Consider the following 25,667-nt stretch of genomic DNA (forward strand, 5'->3'; position numbering starts at 1 on the left):
CATAAGAAGAGGTTAATAAATGCTTATTTTTTATTGATCTTTGTCATATCTTTTGGCCACATTTAATCTGGACATGAGGGAATCAGAATTTGAAAAAGAATGACTTTGACTTTGGTTTAAAACCAGAATATGTTTTCTTTTCTACTCATGAACAGCCAAATATTAATAGTGGTGGAAGAATAGCATTTACCAGCAGGTTTCAAATTGAAATCAAAGCAACTTGTTTTCTTTTTTTGGCTTTGTTTAGTCTTAAGTCCAGAACTGTGAATCTATCTGTGTGCAGCATCACTGGAGTTGCATATCTGCAAAATTACTATTGAGTGGAGTCAAAAGTTATACACACTAATATAAAGATTATTTTTTTTTAAAAATCAGTGTTTTGCACCTACCACTGTTAAATAGCTTAACATCTGTTTCAAATTCAAGGCACAAGCACTCTTAAGATCTGTATAACTAGCTCTGCTTATGAATTCATCAACCTCAAAACCAAAGGTGCTAACTGGGCCAGTGGCCTGTTAACTTCTAGAAAAATGAATTCTTATGCAAATATCCTTTTTACACTGAATTTATTAATGTTCCCAAGTCTCATTCCTTAAAAGAAAAAGAAATCTTTAGAGATCATAAGAGCTGCTATCTTCCACACAATATTCTTGTATTGGGAAACAAAGTAAATGAAAAGATCATGTTTTAGCAAGGTTAAACATTTTACTCCTTTTTAAAGATTTATTAGAACTCTTCCATTAGAAACTTTAAGGATATTTTAAAAAAACATCAGGAAATTCTCAAATCTGGAAGAGAAATACTATCAATAGACAAATGCTTAGAAGAGTTATATATATATATATATATATATATATATATATATATATATATATAGAGAGAGAGAGAGAGAGAGAGAGAGAGAGAGCAAACTAAAGTGAAAAAGATGTTAACATTTTTATTGGAACCAATCACCTCATTATATATAAGAAAATCAAGCTATGTTCTTGCTTATTTCTATAGATCAAATCATATGCAATGGATGTCACTAAATCTTTAAAGGAAAATCAAAAAAATAAAAGAGGGCTTATAATGATATTTACCACTACTCAGAAGTGCACTGGAACTGTCTATGACAATTGATTGCTAATTTTACAGTGTAAAGATTTGCTACTTGGAATTGCATGTTACAAATCAGAGCTTGACTTACTATTTTCTTAATTGTATGATCTCGATATTGGGATAGATAAACTATTAATAAATCAGATAACACTTAAAAGGCTATTATGTGAGCATTTCCCAAAAATAGTCAGTTGTTAAACATTTATTATTGAATTGCTTCAGACATTTCCAACTTTATGTGACCCTATTTGGGGTTTTTCTGGCAAAGTTACTGGAGTGGCTTGCCATCTCCTTCTCCAGTCCATTTTACAGATGAGGAATGAAGGTAATCAAGTCACATAGCTAGAGTCTGAGACTTGATTTGAACCCAGGAAGAGGAATTTTCCTGACCTCAGACCTGGAATTCTACCTCCTGTGCCACTTAGCTGCCTTGTTGAACATTTATCAATAGTACAGTCTTGCTACTATCAATAATGTAACAAAATATTTTTCAGTTATGCTAACTATAGCAAAAATAAACATTGAATACCTGATCACATAAAATTCAACAATTGACTGAACTCTCATAGGTCATCTGAAGCAACTTTTATCCAACACAATATCCCTGATAAGTGGTTTATCACTAGTTTTAATAGACATCCTACTCCATTTGCAGATCATCAGTGACCATGACTAGGGCAACTGATTATATTTTCAAATAGTTGAAATTGTTAGAATGTCTCTACTTGAAATTTCTCTCTCTCTTAAACATCTACAAATTATTACTATTTCTGCTTTTAAGGTCTAAGCAAAGAAAATATACTTTCCCTGACATAGGATAATTCTTCATTTTTTTCTTTTCCAAAGAACATCCATTAAGGAAATATATACACGAAGATGAAAATTAAACTTGATGTATTGTGAGTTCATCATAAGTAGTGATATATTCCATTTAAATTAAATGAAAACTATACTAATTTATGCTACCTGACAAAGGATAAGTAATTTTCCTGATTATTTCATGTATGTGTAATATATACCTAGATAAAAAACACAATCCCATGAGAACTATTCCAAAATGTTAAAAACAAAACTCCATGTATTTACTTTATAATGCATTATATTTTTAAGCTTCAGGATTATGAAAATGATGCATCCTCTATGTGAATATATAAATCATTATCTATAGAGGTAGTTTTAAATTTATGTATAGATTTTGAGTGAGTTTTATGAACCATCTATACATGAAGACGTCCATACTCTTCTGATTTATAGGATGGCAGTCCTAAATATACTCTCCTCCTGGTTTTAAAGAGATTCAACAAAAATTAAGGTGAAATTTATCACTGTTGAAAGACAAGAAGTCAGTGAAGGCATATCTCCAGGGAGCTTCTGAGAGGGAAACAGCAGACATGCATACATATGTGCAGGGACACTTCTGTAAAGTGAAGACTGGCATAAGCAGTAGAAACATTGACAGAAAATTTTTTAAAAGAACAATTTCAAGCAAATTGAAGAAATTCTTACCCAAAAATATTTCACAGCTTCTGTAAGAATCTCTCAAATACAACCTTAAGACTGGGAAACAGCAGTAATAATTTTTGGAGATATGGAGACATGTTTGGTATCCTCTGAATCAGCAATCAATTATATAGCTAGAATAGCCACTTTAGTGATTAGCTTTTTGCTCTCGGTGGTTCAAATGAGATCAGGCGAAAGGACAGTGGGGAGGCTGGAATTGATATGAGGAGACTGACAAAATATGGTGAGGAATAGAAAAGGTCTTTAGTAGTTCTAGCATTCTAATTTTGTTCTAAATCAAAGGGCAGGCATTGCAATATTACAAATACTACTGCTACAAAATATTAGGATATAGACTATGAGAAATGTGAACAGCTCACAGGTGTTTTAAAACAACTATTTTCTAGACATCTTTCCCACTGGTCCATGATATAAAATACCTTGTCTTGAATGGCTCAATAAACTATCATCTAAGCGGCCCAAAAAAATATTTCAAATTTTCCAGATGACCAAGGATAAAACATTTCTCTTATTTTAACCTTATTTTCTTCTTATCTGAAATATGAAAGTGTGGTCTTGTCTTTCTATAAGTCTTATGTTCTTTTTTCTTCCTTTGGATTGGCCATGATTGATAGAAGAGCATCAGAAGTACCTTGGTTGTATCTTTTTTCTCCCACCAAGAAGCTGCTTTATTCTAACAGAATACTACAGAATTTTGTGATTCTGCCAATCATACACACAGACACATATGTACACAGATATACATAGATACACACACATACTCACCACTGTTAAGAATCTATTTATTGTAGACATGATGTCATAATATCAGATGGAAGAGAGTCAGAATTTTTTTATATTACCAAAGTAATTTTTACCCAAGTTCTAACTCTAATTTTTTTAAATTTCTCAACTAAGAAATAAAAAAAATAATGTATAAAAGCATGGGGTTGGTTATTGTTCTCTTTGCTGAGATTGTTTAGATTCTTTGTACATATTTCTATTTGGAATGAAGACTTAATTTCTATTCAACTTAAGCAAATCTGAGAGGAAGGCACATTCCCATTTGGCATTCCCACAACCCAATCAATCAAATTATATATATATATATATATATATATATATATATATATATATATATATATATATATATATACACACACACATATATGTATATATACATATATATATTAAAAACTTTAGTGTATAGCAATGTATTTCTATTCTCAATAACCTTAGAATAATTTGTTGTACATGTTCCCCAAATCCTTACAGTGGATCATTTTCCAGAGTGTCTTGCTCTTAGCCAGTCCCTCACACATCTCTCTTCTCCAGTTACTAATTATTTACCAGTTTTCTTTCCTGGAGCATTTACATTTAATAGAATCACTCAAAGATTAAGGAAGCCACTAAGATAAAAAGAAATGAATATTTAATAGCAGGATTTTAGACACCTTAGCAGGTGATAGAGGGAGCATGGATCTTTGGACAGCAAGTGCAACTTTCTTTCAAATCATACCATGTAAGTGGTCATTACCTCTGTTAAGACTGGAAAGAGCAAGAATGCACTGACAAAAATAAGGGCAATAAAAATGATTTCTTTTGGCATGGAGGGAACAGATGGAACATCAAAATACTGGGGGTTGGAGTGGATGGAATAATGACAATTGGGTTCAACTAAAAGATCTACTAAAATTTTACATGCTTCTACTTTTTTTCTTCTAGGAGTAATCTTTAATTTTGGAAAAACTGAATAAACATGATTGACAAGAAGTTGAAACACCAAATATTTAGTGATGACATGGTAAGAGAACACCTAAAAGTCATCAGAGTTCAAATTCCCAGAACCTGCATAACCACATCTTAGAATACTAAATGTGTTGCCATCTATAATTACTATTTCCTGATTTTGACCTTTGAAAGATAATGGAGAGTTTTAAGAGCTTCCTAACTGGCTGGGTGCCCAAAAGTGCTAATTCAATTGGATTCTTTGTTAATAAAAACATAGTAGGAAAAATGAAAGAGGAAATTATGCTGTTGTACTCCAGCATGAATAGACAACTGATATATACATTTAATTCATAATATTTCTCAGTCAAAGTTTTTATAAAAGTCTCTAAGTTCAAAATGGTAAAGTGACTAGAAAATATACTATAAGAAGATAATTCGAATTTGAGATTTTTAGCCTAGAGAAAATTGGACTGAGGCAGGAAATTAGAAGGAAGAAAGATTAAAATTTTACTATTATTTTGATTTGAGAGGTTCAGAAAATAGCAGAGAGTAGAAATTACAGAGATTTCCATTTAAAACAAGGGGGGAGAGAACTTCCTATAAATTCAAGTTGTCTAAACTCTAAATGTGTTGTCTCTGATCATATAATTTGGGATTTCTAGAAACTTCAAGCAGAGACTGGATAAAAGCTCTAGGGGAATGTTTTTGAGGAGATTCTTATTTATCCATAGATTAAAAGCTCTCATCATGGTATTCCTCTGATCAAGGATTTTTACTAGTTCCCTGTTAACTCCATGATAAAATATGAAAATTTCTATTTAGCATTTCCATCAATATTGTTTTTTTTCATTAAACATTTTTCAATTAAATGTAAAAAAATTGAACATTTCAAAAAAATTTGAGTTATAAATTTTCACCCTTCCTCCCTCCTTGACAAGGGAAGCACTTTGAAATTGATTATGTAAGGGAAATCATGAAAAATATATTTCCATATTAGATCATTGTCATGATCCAAAAAGATAAGTTATTCACAATTTTTTTTGTTTGTTTTGGTTCTTCTTGGTTTAGGTATCAGTACCATGTTGGTATCATAAAAGGAATTTGGCAGAACTCCTTCCTCTACTGTTTTTTAAAAAATAGTTTATGTAGAATAGGAATTAATTGTTCCTTTAAATGTTTGTAGAATTTACTTGTAAATCCATCTGGACCTGTAGACTTTTTCTTAGGGAGTTTATTGATGGTTCCTTCAATTTCTTTTACTGAAATGGGGTTATTTAGTAATTTATTTCCTCTTCTGGTAATCTGGGCAGTTCGTATTTTTGTAAATATTCATCCATTTTACTCAAGTTATCCAATTTATTGGCATACAGTTCATCAAACTAGCGCCGAATTAATTTCCTCCTCATTGGTTATGATAATTCACCCTTTTCAATATTGATTCTGGTAATTTGGTTATCTTCTTTTTTTTTGTCAGTTTAACTAAAGGTTTGTCTATTTTATTGACTTATTCATAAAACCAACTCTAAGTTTTACTTATGAGATCAACAATTTTCTTGCTTTCAATTTTATTAATCTCTCCCTTTATTTTCAAAATTTCCAATCTGGTATATAATTGGGGATGTTTAATTTGTTCTTTTTCTAGCTTTTTTAGTTGCATACCCAACTCATTGATCTCCTCTTTCTCCATTTTATTTATATAGGCAGTTAGAGATATAAATTTCCCCTCAAAACTGCCTTGGCTGCAAACCATAAATTTTGGTATGATGTCTCATTATCATTTTCTTGGATATAATTATTGATTATTTCTATTATTTGCTGTTTGATTCACCCATTATTTAAGATAAAGCTATTTTAATTTTCAATTAGTTTCTGGTTTATCTTTCCCTGACCTTTTATTACTTGTAATTTTTATTGCATCATGGTCTGAGATGTGCTCTGGTTTACCCAGGAAGGTGCTTGTTCCCCTTAGCTACAAGTACTGATTTTCCTTTTGACCCTAGAACTTTGATCAGCTCTCTTGCCCTCCTGAAACTGCAAGTGTTACTGTCCTTTTGGCCTCAAAATTGTGGCCTATGTCTACATATATACTGCTATCTGTTCTAATAATGATAAAATTCATTTTTTTTTTATTTTTGGCTTTTGCAAGGCAATGGGGTTAAGGAGTAGCCCAGGGTCACACAGCTAGGTAAATTATTAAGTGTCTGATCTGGATTTGAACTCAAGTTCTTCGGGCTCCCGGGTTGGTACTCTATCCACTGTGTCACCTGAAAGGATAAAATTCTTAGGAGCTATAACAATTATCTTCCTATATAGGAATTTTTGTTGAATCCCTTATTTTCTTTCATGTTTATCATTTTATAGTTCTCTAAAGTCATATTTGAAAATCAAATTTTCTATTCTTGTTCTTTTGAGGTTGCAAACCAACCTCAAGGTACTTTTCTGTCTTAGAATGAGATTAGGGCGTCTATTCCCTTAAAGTCCCCATGAGCACTCTTCTTATCCCTGGAACTTTAAACCAAGTCCCTATTTCCCTTCTGCTACAAACCCCTAATGCCTGTTTTCAGGGACTGCAATCCAGAACTGTATATGGACAATGCAACAGGGTTCTGCACTCAGCACCAGTCAAGGCTCCCTATATCTCTTTCTGATTGGTTGCCCAAATCCCTTACCATCTGTGGGTTGGGAAAGAGGCTACAGAGCTCTCAAAACTGCTCCACTGTTGCAGCAGCCTCCACAGATCTACTGCTAGCACTGAGTTGACAAAGTGGCCTATGCCAGGACCAAGTACCAAGTTGTATGACAGACTTTTCTTGCTGACCTCCTAAATTGTCTTAAACTAGAAAGTTGTTTCACTCTAATTTTTCTGTTGGTTTTGCTACCAAAGAATTCAATTTGAGAAGTTATTTTAAAATTGGTTGGATGGGAATTTGGGAAAGTTCAGTTGAATCACTGCCTCTCCTCTGTCATCTTGGCTCAATCCCTCATTGAGTATTTAAATTCCCTTCATGATTTTGTTCCATACTACATTTGAAGAATTTATTTCACATTACTCTCCTTCACCTATTCTACATTTCAGTCAAAACTTGGACATTCTGTCTCCTCTCCCCAAAACTTTGTCTGACATGTTTTCCTTCTTTACCTCCATAATTCCCTAATCCCTGACCCTTGATTTTCTTTAATCCTTAAATTAAATGGCACTTCCCAGGCAGGGTCTGTTTTGCTGTTGTCTCTTTTCCCAATTCTTAGCATATAGTGAGCACTTACTATATGCTTAATGAATGGAAAGATGGATGAATGAAAGAATGAATGAATAGACTGTGAAATTTTGTATAATTATTATATTCTAGTATGCTTTGGCATAGTATTCTAAGAAAAGCATAAGGGTGAAATTTTTTAATATGTTTATTTTATGGTAGTTTTGTATTTAAATAATTTTTGATAAATACAAGTATGACTTGAAGTTAAAGGGTAAAGAATGAAGAAAAATCAGTTATGGTAATCAAAAATTCATGAGGAGGTAAAGTTATAGCAAAGTTGTGCTGGGAAAGTGGATATTAGATCAAAGATACAAGTAGAAGGTATAATATTGGGGAAGAGGAAGACAGGAATAAGAATTTATATAGTGCCTGTTACGTATCAGGTGTTCTGCCAAGTTCTTTTTAACAAATATTGCCTCATTTGATTCTCATAGCAACCTTGTAAGGTAGAAGCTATCATCAGTCCCATTTTACAGTTGAGTGAATGAGGAAAACATAATTTAAATTACTTGCTCAGAGTCACACAGGTAGTTAAGTGTCTGAAGTTGGATTTGAACTCATGTCTTCCTACCTCCAAGCTTAGCATACTAACTACTGTGCTACCAGCTGCTTCAATTAGCAAGTAAGAAATCCTATCTTTTACTCTGAGACTACAGAAGAGTTTGGATAAAGGAGATGAGAAGGTAAAGAGTAGAGAATGGTAAATAAAGGAGGTTCCAATGAATGGTTTCAACATTTAAAATAAACCCAGTGGTTACATCATTTACTGAGAAATTAGGGGAATCAATAATGAGTTTCTAGAATGGAAGAGATATTTTAAAAAGGTATAAAAGATATGATTGAGAATCAATAATAGATAAATAAAAGAATTCCATCTCCAATACCCATTAGTTGTGACCTATCAGGGTCTCAATTTCCTCATTTATAAAATGTGGGAGATGGTATGTAACCAACCTTCAAATTCTAAATCTATGATCTTATGGTCATATCATCCTATTATTGCTATTAACAACAAATTAATCATTTTTACTGTTCATAACTCATATATATGAATTAAAAGGGAATAAGAATTATGTCATATTCTATCAGATTTTTCTTCCTCATATTCATGTGTACATTTTGGAAATAAGCTATAATAGCAAATGGTAGCAAAGTTAGAATCACCCTTCTTTAATATTTAGGAAAAGGCAAGAAGAGATCAAATCTGAAACTAATTAGAGAACATGCTGATACTTAGGGTGTCTGCTGTTAATTGATGAGTAGCATGTAAAATTGTTCATTAAATTAAATAATTAAATGCAAATAGAATCTTAATGGGATTTGTGAAACAAAATTGAAAAGATCCCAAGGCTTACCCTAAATCAGAGGAACAGCAGAGACAATAAAAATTAAAGTACTGGAGAAGTCTCGGAAAATCAGAGAATATTGGGAGTAGTTAATCAAAATTCTCTGAGAAGGACACAGAAATCTTACTATGACAAATATTATCATATAAAATCTCCATTTTAGGGAAAGAGTAGTAAAATGTATATTCTACAAAAAAGTAGAATATAAAAATCATTTTTTCTTTGGAATATATTATGTATATAATATATATATATATATTATATAATCTCCAGTTGTAGTCAAATTAGATTTATATAAAAGATTGCATGCCTTAAACACATACTCAATGATGCTAGGAGAGCCATCACAGAGGTATTATGAGCAGCTGGAAGAAGTCATCTGCAGATGAAAATTGAGAATTGTTCAAGTTCATATAGTTAATTAATAGTGACCATATATTTAAAACACTCTATATGAACACTATACTGTTATCCTCATAATAATTTTATGATAATTAATAGGCAGATAAATGATAGATGATATGTTTTTTTCATGTTTAATTTTATGTGTATTGAACTTGCAGTCAGGAACTACCTCCTTGCAATGAAAATTGATAACTTTTTTGCAATTTATAGTCTTAGAGAATTGCCTTAGTTAAATGACCGATCCAAGATATCCCAGGAAGAAAATATCAAGGGAAAGACTGCAAACCAAGTCTTCCTAATTCAGTTAGTTCTCTATTAGTTGTACAATACTGCCTCTCCCTGCCTGAATGGGTATGTATTTTTTTATATTCCTTATTCAGATAAGGAAACAGAAATAGAGTAATATGAAGTGATTAGGTCACAATAGTTCAATTTCTTATATATTAAAGTGCTATTCTGATGCTCTTTTAAAGAAGGGTTTTAAATGCTGCAAATCATTATTGATTAGAGTGATGTAAATTAAAACAACTCTGAGGTGCTACCTCATACCTATCAGAGTGACTACAATTACAAAAGAGGAAAACAATCAATATTGGAGAAGATATGGGAAAATGGGGATACTTATGCACTTAGTGGAGTTGTGAACTGATCTAACCATTTTCAAGTAATTTGGAATTATGTCCAAAGGATAATAAAACTGTGCATATGTTTTGATCTAGCAATACCATGACTAGGCTTATATCCCAAAGAGATCATAAAAAGGGTAAAAAACCAATATGTGTAAAAATATTTATAGCAGTTATTTTTGCCATAGCAAAGAAGTAGAAATTGAGGGGTTGTCCATCAATTGGTCAATGGCTGAACAAATTATCATATATAAATCTTATGGAGTATTATAGTTTTCTTAAAAATCATGAAATAATGACTGATTGGACTTTAGAAAAACCTGGAAAGACTTGCATGAACTGATGCAGTGAAATGAGCAGAACCAGGTGAACGATGTACACATTAACAGCAACATTGTGAGCTGATCAGTTTTAATGGACGTAGCTCTTCTCAGCAATTCAGCTATCAAGGACAATCCTGAGACCTGTTATTGAAAGCGCCATTCACATTCAGAGGAAAAACTATGGATTCTGAATGCAAAGTATACTCAGTCCACTTTTTAAAAAATTATTTTATGATTTTTTTCTTTATCATATTTTTCCCCTTCTAATTCCTCTTTCACATGGCTAATATGGAAAGAACATGTACAAACTATATCAGACTGTTCACTGCCATAGGGAGTGGAGGAAGAAAGGAAGGTGGTAGAAAAATGTGAAACTCAAAATTGTGCAAAAGAATAAATATTGAAAACTGCCTTCGCATGGAATTGGAGAAATAAATAGAAAAAGGAAGGGAAAAAAAGGGAAAATAGAGTTTGAAGGGGCTTTGGAATCCATCTTGTTTGCTCCCTTCATTATATAAATAAGGATACTGAGACCCAGAGAAGTCAAGTAACTCATCCAAAGTTATAGGGGAAATCAAATAACAAGAGAAAGTTGAACTTCAAATATTCTAACTCTAGAAGTAGTGCTCTTTGCCATTGAACTACATATGAAGCCTCTCCATAACCCTAAACTTGTCAGGTAATATGCCAAGTCATAAATGCTTTGAGCATCAGATTAGTAACAGATTCCCTGTTTTTTTATTTAATTATCTACATTTATATTCCAAGTTTCTGGCATATAGTATGTTTTTAATAAAAAGTTTACTGATTGTCTTAGAATCACCAAGCTAAGGGTTAGGCAATAAATTATGGGGGTGGGGTGGCAGAGAGAAATTTGAAAGGGGATGGAAACTCATTAAATTATGGAACTATTGACTGATACTTGGGGGGGTAATACTATGCTCTTTGTCAAAGGGGAATATTGCCAAATTGACTAAATAAGAAGTATTTTACTTTTTAAAAGCAAGTCACCTGTTAGTCATCCGACCCCTTTTTAGGGTCACACAGCTAAGAATCATTTAAAAGCTTCCACTGTAAATGTAGACTTGTCCCTTTATATCTAATGTTATAACTAGAAAGCTGAACTCCTGAACTTGTGAGTAGTATATCCTGAGCTATTGATTGTGTGGGAGTAAGTACTATTGTTGTCAGTAGTGTGAAAAAGAATCTTAGTCAGTGAATTTGAAGAGACAATGTGCTTAGAGAGTCGCCATGCATGATAAAGTGGTAACAGATAGAGTGGCAAGTCACTAGTTAGCATGGGGTGGGAGGGTTGGCAAGGCTGCCTGCCCAGGGTCTATCAAGCATGAAAATACTGCTAAGCCCTCTTGGTGCCCCAGCTAAAACCTACTTCTAACTTTCACCAACCAAATAGCATTGCCTTTATCTCTAGTTATTAAACCAAACTTATGATTTAATTGATATAGAGAATGCCCAGGAAGGAAAAACTTGATTCCAACATAGACTCACATCTGTACTATCTTAAAGAATTGTCTTGGATGCTAATAGCTTTTTCCCAGGATCAAATAACCTATATGTCAAATAGAGGACCTAAACATTTTTTTTTCTTCATCTAAGAATAGTTAATTATGTACTATGTCAGACTGACAATTTTGTAGTTGTTCAGTTGTTTTTCAGTCATGTCCAGCTCTTGGTGACCCCATTTGAATTTTTCTTGGCAAAAATACTGGTGTGGTCTGCCTTTTCCTTCTCCAGCAGATTTTATAGATGAGGAAATTGAGGCAAATTAAGTAACTTGCTCAGAGTAATAATGCTAATAAGTGTCTGGGTTCACATTTGTATTCATGAAAATGAGTTTTCCCAACTCCAAGTTGGACTTTCTATATACTTCACCTCCTCACTACCGGAATGCTAACAATTAAAGTCATGCAAATATTCAATGGGTTTCATTGAAAGATAATAATGTTCCTCCCCCCATTAAATAAATTTAAAGCTAATAATAAGTACAAGGATGTTATAAAGAGTACACTTGTAAATGTACAAGTTGTATTTTACCATTGTACATTTTACCATCCCTTTTATTGTATTAAAATTAAATTACATGAGCAAGGATCTAGGACTAATCAACTTGACTCCATGGCTAACTTTAATAGTGATTCTTTCACTGGGCTACCATACTGACTTCAAAACACATTGATTTTAACCCAAAATTATAGTCTAAACATCAAATATTTGAAACATAATTCCCCTTCCTTAATGCTTTAAGTTTCACTAGTCATTCTGATTTTTTTCAATCTCTGATAAAATGTTGCAAGTATCATTGTCCCAATGAAAAAAAGTGAGAATCAATGAGAAAAGTAATTGTACTAGTTGTTTATCCTTTTATCTCAGTGAAGACCATGACATCAGAAAAGTCATAATTTGCATAATTTGATGTCATAATTTGCACATAAGATTGATTAAAATGAGTGGGCATTGTGCAAAGATATGATTTTCAATATCCCATGTGAGCCCAGCAAGCTGACATAGTAAGGTCAAATTGGTCAGTGGTCAATGGGAGACCTTGATCTTTTAGAATCAGGTCTCTTCCATATCACCTAGGCTCTTCAGTGGTATGGTATTTATCAAGTGACAAACTTTCCACAGTAGTATAAAGCTAACTTGGTCACTGGATGGTCTATTCTATTGAGCTTTGTAACAAGACCCTCTCTGTACCCCCCCAAGGACCCTAAGACTTTGGTTTCCTGTAAGCTGTCTGACAGGTCATGGGAATAATGCTGTCAGATCGCTATTTGGCATCACTTATGGTCAGAATCAGGATGGTATCATATTGTCTTTGAAGCTCAGACTTTTGCTCTTGATTAATGGAAACATTCTTGGCAAATGCTTTTGCTCTGGCCCATCTTAACTCAACTCAATCAAAAAGATAAAGTGACTTGCCCAAAGTTATAAAGTGTGTAAACTTTGGATAACCAGAATATACAAAGTGAAAAATTGTTTTCCCCAAATAGTTAGGTTAAAGACATTCATTTTTTTCTTTCCCCTTCAACAATGAAATGACAAAATGGTGAAATTAGTCTGAAAATATATAAAATATTATATACTATTTGTCTTGACATTACTACCACTAATTACAGCACATGAAAAAGCCTTGAATGTGGGAAGCTATACTAGTGTATTAAAATATCTTATTCATAGATGTGAAACACTGGGCACAGAAGTCAGCCCTTACCAGTAATACCCAGCTTGCTAAGAATGAGACTCCTGTGTTTGGAAATTTTGGGGGGTCCCTTGGATTTCTATTCTTTATAAACTGGCACAGAGGAAGTAGGGTGTAGGGAATAGATTTGGAGTCTGAGATATGGGGTTTAAATTTTAACTCTGCTAACATATTTCCTTGAAAAAGTCCCTTCTCTCTAAAAACAAAATAGTTTTCTCAGCTATAGAATGAGGGGATGGCATTTGATTATCCTTAATACCTAATTCTAAATTCTATTAAGTTCTTTGATTGTACTCCCTAAATAAATGCCCAGATACCTATTGTTATGGTCATTCCCATTTTGGAATACCCATGGAAATTCCCGACTCATTCTATTTGGAGCCTCTTTTGTTGGACTTGAGCCTAGGATACCTCTCTCTCTCTCTCTCTCTCTCTCTCTCTCTCTCTCTCTCTCTCTCTCTCTCTCTCTCTCCCTCCCTCCCTCCCTTCCTCCTTCCCTCCCTCCCTCCATAAATTTTTTAGAAAGGTACAATGACTTAACTAAGGTCCCACAAGCAGTTGTTTGACAAGACTGAGAATCATACCAGACCTTCTGATTCTAGATCTTTCCATTCTAGCAATTTGGTTTCACAGTGGGACTGTGAGATAATCAGTAATCATGACTTGACAAGATATTTACTGTGCTAAATGCTGGGGAGGCAAAAAGGAAAATGGAATAATTCTTGATAATAAAAAAAAACTGCATTCTATCAGATGATACAAGATATACATATATATATATGCAAAATAAAGAAAATAAATATATAAAATAAACACAAATATAATTGTGGGGTAGGGCAGATGAATAGTCAAGTAGCTAGAGCCCTGGGCTTGGGATCAGTCAAAATCATCTTCATGGGTTCAGATCTGGTCTCAGACACTAATTGTGTGACCCTGGGAAAGTGACTTAAGCCTATTGACTTTAGTTCATCAATTATAATATGAACTAGAGAAGGCATATCTTTGCCAAGAAAGCCTAAATCCCCAAAGGAAGCATGAAGAGTCAGAAACAATTGAAAAATAACTGAATGACAAAAATTTGGGTTGACCAATCAAACTACCAAATAACTATTTTAGGGTGGCTAGGTGGCTTATTGGATAAAGCACCAGCCTTGGAGTCAGGAGTATCTGGGTTCAAATCCAGTCTCAGACACTTAATAATTACCTAGCTGTGTGGCCTTGGGCAAGCCACTTAAGCCCATTTGCCTTGCAAAAATCTAAAAAAAACCCAAAAAACTATTTTATTGAGCTAGGAAAAAAAGTAGCAAAATTCATCTGGAACAACAAAAAGGAAAGAAGAGCAAGGGAGCTGATGGAAAAAAATTGTAAAGGAAGGTGGTCTAGCTCTACCAGCTCTAAAACCATACTATAAAGTGGCAATCATCAAAACTGCATGGTACTGGTTGAGAAATAGAGTAATGAATCAGTGGATTAGGATAGGTTCAAAAGAAACTGCAGTAAATGACTACAGCCAAACCCAAAGAGATTAGCTTCTGGGAGAACTCACTATTTGACAAAAATTTTTTTGGGGAAACTGGAAAACAATATGACAAAAACTAGTCATAGATCCCCCAAAATAAGGTCAAAATGGGTACATGATTTAGACAAAAAGGGTGACATAGATAAATGAATAGACTAAGAAATTATCTATCAGATCAATGGAAAGGGGACAAATTTATAACCAAACAATAAACAGAGTACATTATAAACTTCAAAATGAATGATTTTGACTATATTAAATTAAAAAGTTTTTGCTCTAATAAAATCAATGCTGTCAAAATTAGAAGGAAAGCAGAAAACTGAGAAATAATCTTTACAACTAAGAGTTCTGATAAGGGTCTCATTTCTAAAATGGAGAATTGCATCAAATTTATAAGCTCACGAGTCATTTCCCAATTGATAAATGGTAAAAGATATGAACAGATAATTTTCAAATTAAGAAATTAAAGCTCTATATAATCATATGAAAAGACACTCCAAATCATTATTGATTAGAGAAATCCAAATTAAAACAACCATGAGGTATCACCTCACACCTATATCAGATTGGCTAAGATCAGAAAAAGGGAAAATGATCAATGTTGGAGAAGTTGTGGGACAATTGGGACATTGATACATTTCTGGTGGAGATGTGAACTGATCCAACGATTCTGGAAATCAATATGGAACTAAGCCCAAAGAGCAACAAAATTGTTCGCCCTTTGACCCAACAATTGCAATTCTAGGTCTATATCCAGAAGAAATCATAAAGAATGGGAAAAGTCTCATGTGTTCCAAAATATTCATAGCAGTTCTTTTTTGTAGTGACAAAGAATTGGAAATTCAGTGGAAGTCCACCAACTGGGGAATGGCTAAATAAGTTATGATACATGAATACCATGGAATATTATTGTTCTATAAGAAACCATAAGTGGTCCAATTCTAGAGAAGCATGAAATGACTTAGAGGATCTGATGCTGAATGAAGGGAGCAGAACCAAGAGAATGTACACATTAACAACAACAATGTGAGATGATCCACCTTGATGGAAGCAGCTCCTCTCAACTGTTCAGAGACCTAGGACAATCATATTAGACCAGCTATGGACAATGCTATACCCATTCAGAGGAATAAAAACAAAGTAAAAGAAAAAAGAAAAAAAAACATTCAGAATCTGATGAATACCTTATAAAAATTATATCTTATGTATTTCTTTCCCTTAATCCTAATTCCTTATACAGAAAATGACTAATCTCTAAACATGTTTATCAAAAATATGTATATACAAGGTTAATTTAACTGGTTGCTGCTGAGGGGAGGGGAATGGGAAGGGAGGGTAGAAGGAAATTTTGCAACTTAAAAATATGAATATGCATATAGAGAATGTTGAAAAAATTTCATAACATGATTTTGGAAAAATAAAATATCAATTAAAAAATTGGGGTAGGAGGAGGTACTGGAAGCTTGAGGTAATTAAGGAAAGCCTTACATAAAGGTCATGGGAGCTGAATCTTAAAGGAGGGGAAGGAATTCTAAAGTCAGAGGTGTGGAGAAAATTCATTCTAAAAAGTGGGGAATGGCCAATTGGGAAGTAGAGGGCAGGGCAGCTTATGCTACCTTACTTTATAGATGATAAAGTTGAGTTTACAGGTATATCAAGGATTTCTACCCAAGTCTGTTGACCCTTAGCCTAAGAATATTCAACTATAGCATAATATACAGCAATATATCTGATGCCTTAGTTTTTTTTTTTTTTTTGGTGGGGGGGGCAAAAAACACAAGCCTCAATAATCATTAAGTCTGTTTCATTTGACTCACCAAGGACAAAATCAAATTATAGAGAAGTGACTTAATTAAGGTCAAGCATTTAAAAAGTTAGCATCTAGATCCTAACTTAGACCTATTGGATCCTGAAGAGATGCTTCTTGTATGACATAATACTGCTTTTCTAAGAAATAAATCTGAACCAAATTAAAGATGCACTGAAATTTCTTGAGGGTCGTAAGTTGCATGCTTCCCATAGATACATCAAATTATTTAAAACTTTAATATCTCACAGAAAGGGCAGCTAGGTGGTGTAGTGGGGAGAGCACTGGACCTGGAATCAGGAGGACCTGAATTCAAATCTGAAAATTAACAGTAATAGATGAATAATATCTGGAAGTTTTCTTTCCTCTTTAATTTTTTTTTAAAAGGAAAGTAAGGTATATTATAAGGGACTAAGATCACTTTAAGTGAGCAGGCTAAGGTTCAATGATTCTAATAGGTAATCTGTTCTTCCCATCCCCCCAAAAAGGAGAATTCTCTAAAACATCTCTCTTGGGTATTGCTAGGATATATATTGGTAGATGATGGATACTATCAAATTCCCCAAGTGACTGAAAAAAAACCCTTGAAGTAAGCACAGGCAGATGATTTGTTATAGGTCACACTGAATAATGACACAGCTCATGTATTTCAGTTGTGAGAAGCTTACAGCTAACAATACCTAACATGCCACCTCTGAGAAGATATTTCATTCAGTGTCACCTTAAAGGAACAAGAGCAAAAACCATCAGACTCTGAACATAATGGTCGCACCCATTAAAATTAAGTATGAACTCTTTCTTTATGAACAGGTAGGAATCATGGTTAGTTTTTCCAGCTTATTTAGAATGGTAACAATCACCTGTATAATCTTTCTGGGTGAATCTTATTATATATCTATTTCTTTCCTATAAAGCACAGAAGCACTTTTCTTGGAATCTTCAGTGAGGCAGGTAGATTAAATAGTATTATCCTTATCTTAATATTGAAAGAAAATAGGGGCTAGCTGATGTGAAATGATTTTTTTTAGTTCATACAACCAGCATGTGTCCATAAATTCAGAGAAAGATCTGACTCAAAAATCTAGTATTTGCTCTACTATATGTGTGAAACAAAACGTTCACAGAATGATTAAAATCTTTAAGCTTTTTAGCCTCTCCTTGGTTTCTGTAACCAAAGGAATTTCAAAGTATTTGTCAAATCCACTTAAAAGGTAAGAATGAAGCACAGAACTAAGAATAAAATACCATGCAAATATCAGATTTGACTCTGAGAGAGGAAACTGAGGTAGGGGGGTATTGGGCTGGTCTGAAGAAATCACATAGCTATTTAGCATCTTGTCAAGTTGCTCCCCTTCTCCTCTCTCCTGTCTAAAATGAAGAGAATGCCCAAATCTTTTCCAGTCACAAATGCTGTGCCTATCTAAAATGAATTCACCAACTGAAATCTAAAAATATGAATATAATGTATATATTTCTCTATATCAACTATACTCACTGAATCTTAACTGATCTCTTAAATGAATAAGCAATTCAACAGTGGGGATGTATATGCATTTGTATATGAGTATGTATCTAAATGTGTATGTGCATATATGTATATGTAATATGCATATACACACATTAGTGTATATCATGTGTCCATATGTGTATGTAGAAAATATGTCTCAAAAAGTTTTAGTGTAGTTCTAAGTTAATCAAACTTAAAAGTACAATAAGATTTAGGGGACACTGTGTGTATATACATACACGTGTGTACACAGATACATATATGTCTGTTTATTAATTTATGCAAATGCATAGTTTATATAAACATTATTTATGCCCACATACATATGCTGTATATTGTGTGTGCATATTTTTGTCTATATATACAAATTAGTGTATACATGTGGCAGTGGCAGTGGCAGTAAAGGATAGTGAACAGGCTCAATATTGGAGTCTGGAAGACCAGGGTGCAAGTATTGTCTCTGATATGCAAACTATGTAAACCTAGATAAGTCACTTAACCCTGAAGCCTAGAAAATCAAGAGTTGTTAAGTTGAATTGATAAAGTGAATTTCCATTTTGAGAGTTTCCTATGATTATGAAATTATAAATCTATACATACATACATACATACATTTGCTAAAAGGTAGGTATAGTTGTATACCTATGTATATATAACATACATAAGCATGTATGTGTATCTATATTTATATATATTATAAATATATTTATAAAACTTTTATAATCATGGGGAAGTGTTAAAACTCTATTATGCAATATATGTGTGTTATATGTATACATAGACAAAGGTCCTCTATTCAAAAAATTGACAAATTGACTTTATCTTTTTTAAAAGTCAAAATAAATATTAGAAACAAAAGGGAGGTTCATCAATTGAAAAATGACCAAGAAAATTGTGGTATATGAGTTTGAAGAAATACTATTTTACTTTAAGAAATAAGGAACTAAACTATTTCTTTGTGGGGGGGGTGTTGAGAGGTAGTGGGGTTAAGTAACTTGCCCAAGGTCACACAGCTAGGTAATTATTAAGTGTCTGAAGTCAAATTTGAACTCAGGTCCTCCTGACTCCAGGGTTGGCGGTCTATCCATTACACCACCTATCTGCCCCAGAAATAGATTATTTTAAAGTGACACAGAGATTTATACAAACTGATATTGAGTGAAAAGAGAAGAGTCAGAATGAGACAATATAACTGATATTATAAAAATGAACAATTTTGAAGACTTTTATTTAAAGCTGAAAAATAATATAAATAGAACCAAGATGATATGACAGAAACAACTTTATAGAGAAAAACTGCCTTAGAATAGCAGGAGAACAAAGATGAGAGTGTGAAGGCAGAATTTCTCCAGAACTCCTTCCTTCCCAAACTCCAAAAACCAACAAAATGTGACTCTAGTCAAAATTTAGAGGGTCAGAACCCATAGAAAGACTGAGTGATATATTTTCTCAGTCCAAGATAACTTAGAAGTTTCCTGGGAAAGTTATGTTTCACCAGGACTAGGGGTTGGAAAAAAGCCAAGGCTACAGCCAGCCCAGCCCAGAGATCACCTGCAACAGCTTGAAGGGACAGTGAGAGAACTCTGCTACACCAGAATGAGTGTGGAGTAAGGAACACCTGCCGCAGAATCTGCAGCGAGAATCTGGAGAAAGCAGCCTGCACCCCTAGAGAAGGTAAGGGAAGTCTGCTGAGATTTCTCTACTTACCCTCAGGGTAGGACTCTGATGCTAGCCTACACTCAGATCCAGGTTGCAGTTTGGGCTATCATACTAAGTAGCCAAGTTGTATCCCTCCTTATAGCTCCAGGGCAGAGGGAAGTATGGGGGCCATCTACATATCAAAGCACAGGCAAGAAAGCATAAGACTTTGGAGGAATAAAGGTCCCAGTGGGGTGTCCCCCCCAAAAAAACACCCCAAAGCCTTGGAAGTGCTGTAAATTAGTCTTAGGCTGAGAAAATGAGTTAAACACCAGAAAAAAAGACGAATCTGACCATAGAGAATTACTTTAGTCCCAAGGAATATCAAAACACATACCCAGATGATGACAAAATTGAACATATCCAAAATCTCCAAGAGGAATAGAAAATGGACTCAGACTATAGATGAGCTCAAAAAAGACTGAAAAGCAATTAAGGAAGATGGAGGAAAAATTGGGAGGAGAAATGAGAGTGATGCAGAAAAATCATGACAATCAAATCAACAGTTTGATGAATGATAAACAAAAAATACTGAAGAAAATAATAATGTTAATAACCAGTTTAGGTATAATGGAAAAAAAGCAAAACAAAAAAGCAAATGTATAGAAGAATGCCTTAAAAAGCATAATTGGTTAGCTGAAAAAGGAGATAAAACAGCTCTCTAAAGAAAATAACTCCTTCAAATGCAGAATGGAAGTAAAGGAAGCTGATGACTTTGCAAGAAGTCAGGAAGAAATAAAACTCTTCCAAAAAAGCCAAAAATGAGAAAAAATGTTAAATATCTCATTGGGAAAACAACTGACCTCGAAAATAGATCCAGAAGAAAAAATTGAAACATTATTAAGGTATCTGAAAACCACAATCAGGAGAAGAGTCTAGACTTCATTTTTTCAAGAAATAATACATCAAAATTACCCTGAGATCCTAGAAGCAGAGGGTAAAATAGAAATCGAGAATTCACCAGTCACTTCCTGAAAGAGATCCCAAAAGAAAAACTTCCAGGAATATTATCAAATTCCAAAACTCCTAAATCAAAGTGAAAATTCTAAAAGCTGCCAGAAACAAACAATTCAACTACCAAGGCTCTATTAGTTCGGATTACACAGGATCTGGCAGCATCTACATTAAGGGCTCATATAGATTGGAATATGATCTTCCAGAAGGCAAAAGATCTTGGTTTACAACCAAGAATCAACTACCCAGCAAAACTTATTATCCCCTTTCAGGGGAAAAGGTGGACTTTCAATGAAGCAGTGGATTTTCAAACTTTCCTATTGAAACAACCAGAGCTGAACAGAAAGTTTGATCTCCAGGACTTTGATGAACCATAGAGGGAGTGGAAGAGAAGGACTAGCTATGAGGAACTTAATGATATTAAACTGTTTGTCTGGGAAGAAGATATTGATAACTCATAGGAACTTTTTCATTTATCAGAGCTGTTAGGAGCATATATAGACAGGACATAGGAAGGAGCCAAATGTAATGGTATAATATATAAAAAGTTGGAGTCAATGGGTGATAAAGGAAACTACTGGGAGGAAGGGAAAGGAGATGAAGAAGAGGAAGCTAAGAAATTTTACATAAGAGTCAAGAAAAAGCTTTTTCAATAGAGTGAAAAGGGGGAAGGCAAAGGAGAATGAGTAAGTCTTCATTCTCATCAGAAATGGCTCAGAGAGGAAATGACATACACACTTAATAGGGTGAGGAAATCTATCTTGCCCTAGAGAATAATGAGAAGAAAGGGATGGCATAAGGGGGAATGTGGGGAGGGAAGGGGGAATAGATGATAGAAGAGAGGGAAGATCAAGGGAGAGGATACTCAGATTCAACACACTTTTGGACAGGGCCAGGAGAGAGAGAATAGAATAAATGAGAGTGGGGAGGAATAGAGTGGAGGAAGAGCTAGTAATAGCAACTGTGGGGAAAAATATTGAAGCAACTCCTCTGGTAGACTTATGATAAAGAAAGCAACTCACCCTAGAGACAGAGCCATTAGAATCTGAACACAGAGTGAAGTACGTTTTTTTTTCTCTCTATTCTTGAGATTTCTCATCTTCTCCAGCAGGGGGAGGGAGGTTTATGTTCACTCTTATGTTTAGTATTATAACACATTCAATTTACATCAATGTATAGCATGGAAACAATGTAAAGACTATCAGATGACCTTCTGGGGGCGGGGAGGAGAAAGGGGAGGGAAACTGTAAAATTCAAAACCTTACAAAAATGATAGGCAGATATTACTATTGTATATAATTGGAATATGAATAAAATGTTAAGATTTACAAAAATAAAAATAAGAATAGCATGAGAACCATAAGTGAAATGACCATCCATGATTCCAAAGGACCAATGATGAAACATCCTTTCCCTTTTCTAATAGAGAGGCTATGTATTTAAGAAGCAGATTGAGACACAGATGTTTCTGTACAAAGCCACTGAGGGAATTTCGTTTTGCTTGACTAGGCATATCTGTTAGAAGGAAATTTTTTTTTCCTCCAAAGGAGTAGGTACTGGGTAAGGGAAACAGATTTCTGTTTTAAAACCTTTAAAAGGAGAAGTTTAACCCTTTCCAGTGATTTCTGAAATAATCTTCAAAAGAAAAGTAATCATTAAGAAAAAGGAAGTTGTTTATTGATAAGCTATTCATTCTCCCCACCCCTTCATTCTTAATATGCATCATGTTTGTCAATGACAAAGCAGGAAATGAGTAATGATTGGTGGGTCCTTGAAGGGATGGTCCAGGTTATATAATTTCTTCTAAGCTCCCTGCAAGCATAGATGTTTTGTCCAATCAGCTTTGAATCTTTTTACTCTAGATTCTGACCTAGGGAGGTTTTCCTTCTTTCCACTGTATCACTATCTCCTTAACCCTTTTAAAAGTGTTAATACAATGAAATAATGAAATAAATCTTGCAGCTTCTTTTTTGATATTTAGAAAGTGATGATGCGCATCTATCATGGCAGACTGTAGGAAGTTTGTTGGCCAGGGTATAATTTAAGGCCACGAATATAGACTTTTATTTATTTCTGAAGTCTTTGGTTCTTTTAGGTTAGACTAGAATTTAAAAGAAACAAAAAAAAAGTCAGAGAGAAGAGCATCTCTGAGAAAGTTTGGGGGGAAAATCCCTCTAGGCAACTCAAAATCCCTCTATCCAAACTCAATTTTGCTTCCATTTTCCTTAGACTTTGAGAGTTTTAATTTGTTCATGGCTATGTATGATTCTCTCTTGTTTTCTGTTTCTATGACCATGCCATTCCATCTGCTGAAAGGACAGCCTGACCTGCCCCAAAAATTACATTGTCCTTTTGGACTTTTTTGGTTCTAATGATTCATGGGGTTTACTCTTCAAAAGTATTAAGTTCTTGTAACTGTGTTGGCTATCAGATTTCAGGAAAGAAGCATAGAATTGGTGGGAATAGCATAGGATTAAGGATTTGGAGATCTGAATTTTGCCCTGCCTCTTCTACTGATTAAGTGAACAACCTTTGATAAGCTCCTCTACTTCTCTTGGTATCAGTTTTCCTTTTTCTTTTAAATGAGGATGGGTCTAGAAGATCTCTAAGATGGTTCTTACTTTTAATAATCTATGATATCACAAATTAGTATGGTATTTAAGTCTAGGGGAGCAGGGAAGAGGAAATACTTATAAATGAAAATTTAGTGAGCCTAAGACTTTAAGTATAAAATTAAGAACTAATTATTATGACAAAGCCTGGCAAAAGAGAAATGGTGAAAGTGTACCTCTCTTCTTTCTCTGCAGAAAAGTGGAGGGACAATGGATATGAAATAAGGCATGAATAGAATAGTAGATAGATGCCTTGGTTTAACTGTCTTGAACATTTTTTTCCTCTTTGAAATTTGTCATTACAAATGACAGGGTAGGGGGAAGGGCAGGATAGATTTAAATATAAATGTGATATGAAAAACTAAAGATATAAATAAAAATTAAAATTAAAAAAGAAAATGTTCACTTTGAGAATGAAACATTCAGCTCCTCCCTATAGTGAATAAGGGAAACTAGTCCATAGTGCCTAGATATAAAGGTTCCTGGACAGCAGAAGAGGCCCCAAGTGAGAGGAACTAGGTAAGAGAACTTCAAAGTTTCAGTACAGCTAATGGGTCTATGCTAGGGTCACCTCCATTGGGCCTTTCTATTGTTCTGAGCAGGACTATGATTAGAGGGAAAACTAATTTTATTTTTCAGAATTCTTCTGTTCTACTATGTTTCTTTAATTGATTTTTGCCTCTGGGGATTTTTCCCACTATCATTCTATGTATTCTGTTACAGTAATGAGACATCAAAGAGGTATAAATATGAATCAAGCATAGGATGCATTTCTGGAAAAATTCAGAAGACACATTCAGGCACTAGGACATTCAGACCTAGAGAGAGGAACTGTTGAGATATGAGGAAATGAGTCAAATTTCAAATTTTCAGCATCAGGTGGAAAAGGACATCTTGAGGGGAAAAGAAGTACCTACTGCATTTCAGTACCATGCTAACAGTTTCTTACAAATATCATCTATTTGATCCTCTCAACAACCCTGGGAAGTAGGTACTACTATTATGATGACGATTTTTCAGTTGAGGAAGCCAAAGGAATCAGAGGTATATGATTTTCTCAAGGTCCCATAGCTGGTAAGTATCTGATGTCAAATTGGAACACAAATATTTTTGACTAGTAGAATGAAGAAATAAAAAGCCTGCCAGAGAACCACTCAAGACATATATAACACAAATGCTCATGATTGTAGTAGAAGAAAGGGTCCATTCTTTGAATCTGCAGAGTACTGAGTCCAAACTCAGGATTTAAGGAAATGACCTTCTGAGCTGATATTTATAAAAGAGGATTGGAGGAAATAATTAAGATCTACAGTACCTATAGGTACATATTGGTAGACTGGTCTTAAAGATGAAATTAGATAATGTAGGGTAAACTCAGATCTGCTATAATGCTTGCTTTGAACATTCAAAGTTATCCCAGTGCAACTAAAATATTAAGGAACAATTTGAGCATAATAAAATTTTGCTTTTGCTTATGCATGATTTCATCCCCAAGAAATGATGAAAAAGCAGAAAACTACATCATCCCTAATAGTTTATAAGCTGCAACCCTCCTGACTCCCACTTCAAACAGCAAACCTTAGGTATTTTTCAAAATAAAGTGCCTATCTATTATGTATCTTTTGGTACAATAGTTGCTGTACAGGGAGACTGGGTAAAGGAATACCTCCCTTTCCCACTAGAATACACAATCCATTATGAGTGTAATGGTGTTCCAAATCTCAGAATTAGGGTGGCTTAGACAATCTTATATCCTATAGCCACAGTCCACTTTGTCAGCTTCAGCTTGTGGGAACCATGACATAGGCTTGGCAGCAATCTGAAATCACAAAAGGAACTATTATTTATTTTATGTATTATGTATTTCTTTTTCTGCACTAAGCAGTACTTCATTTTTTAAATTTAATGCAAAGATAGTTTTCAATATTCACTTTTGCATGATTTTGGGTTCCAGCATTCTTCAATTTTCTATTTTCTTTCTTTTCTTGGTTGCACCAGCTTTATTTGTGCAAAAACTTTTAAATAAATTTAACATAATCAAAATCATCCATTTTATATTTT

This window comes from Macrotis lagotis, chromosome 1 (genome assembly GCF_037893015.1).
Source record: "Macrotis lagotis isolate mMagLag1 chromosome 1, bilby.v1.9.chrom.fasta, whole genome shotgun sequence".
Classification (NCBI taxonomy): domain Eukaryota; kingdom Metazoa; phylum Chordata; class Mammalia; order Peramelemorphia; family Peramelidae; genus Macrotis; species Macrotis lagotis.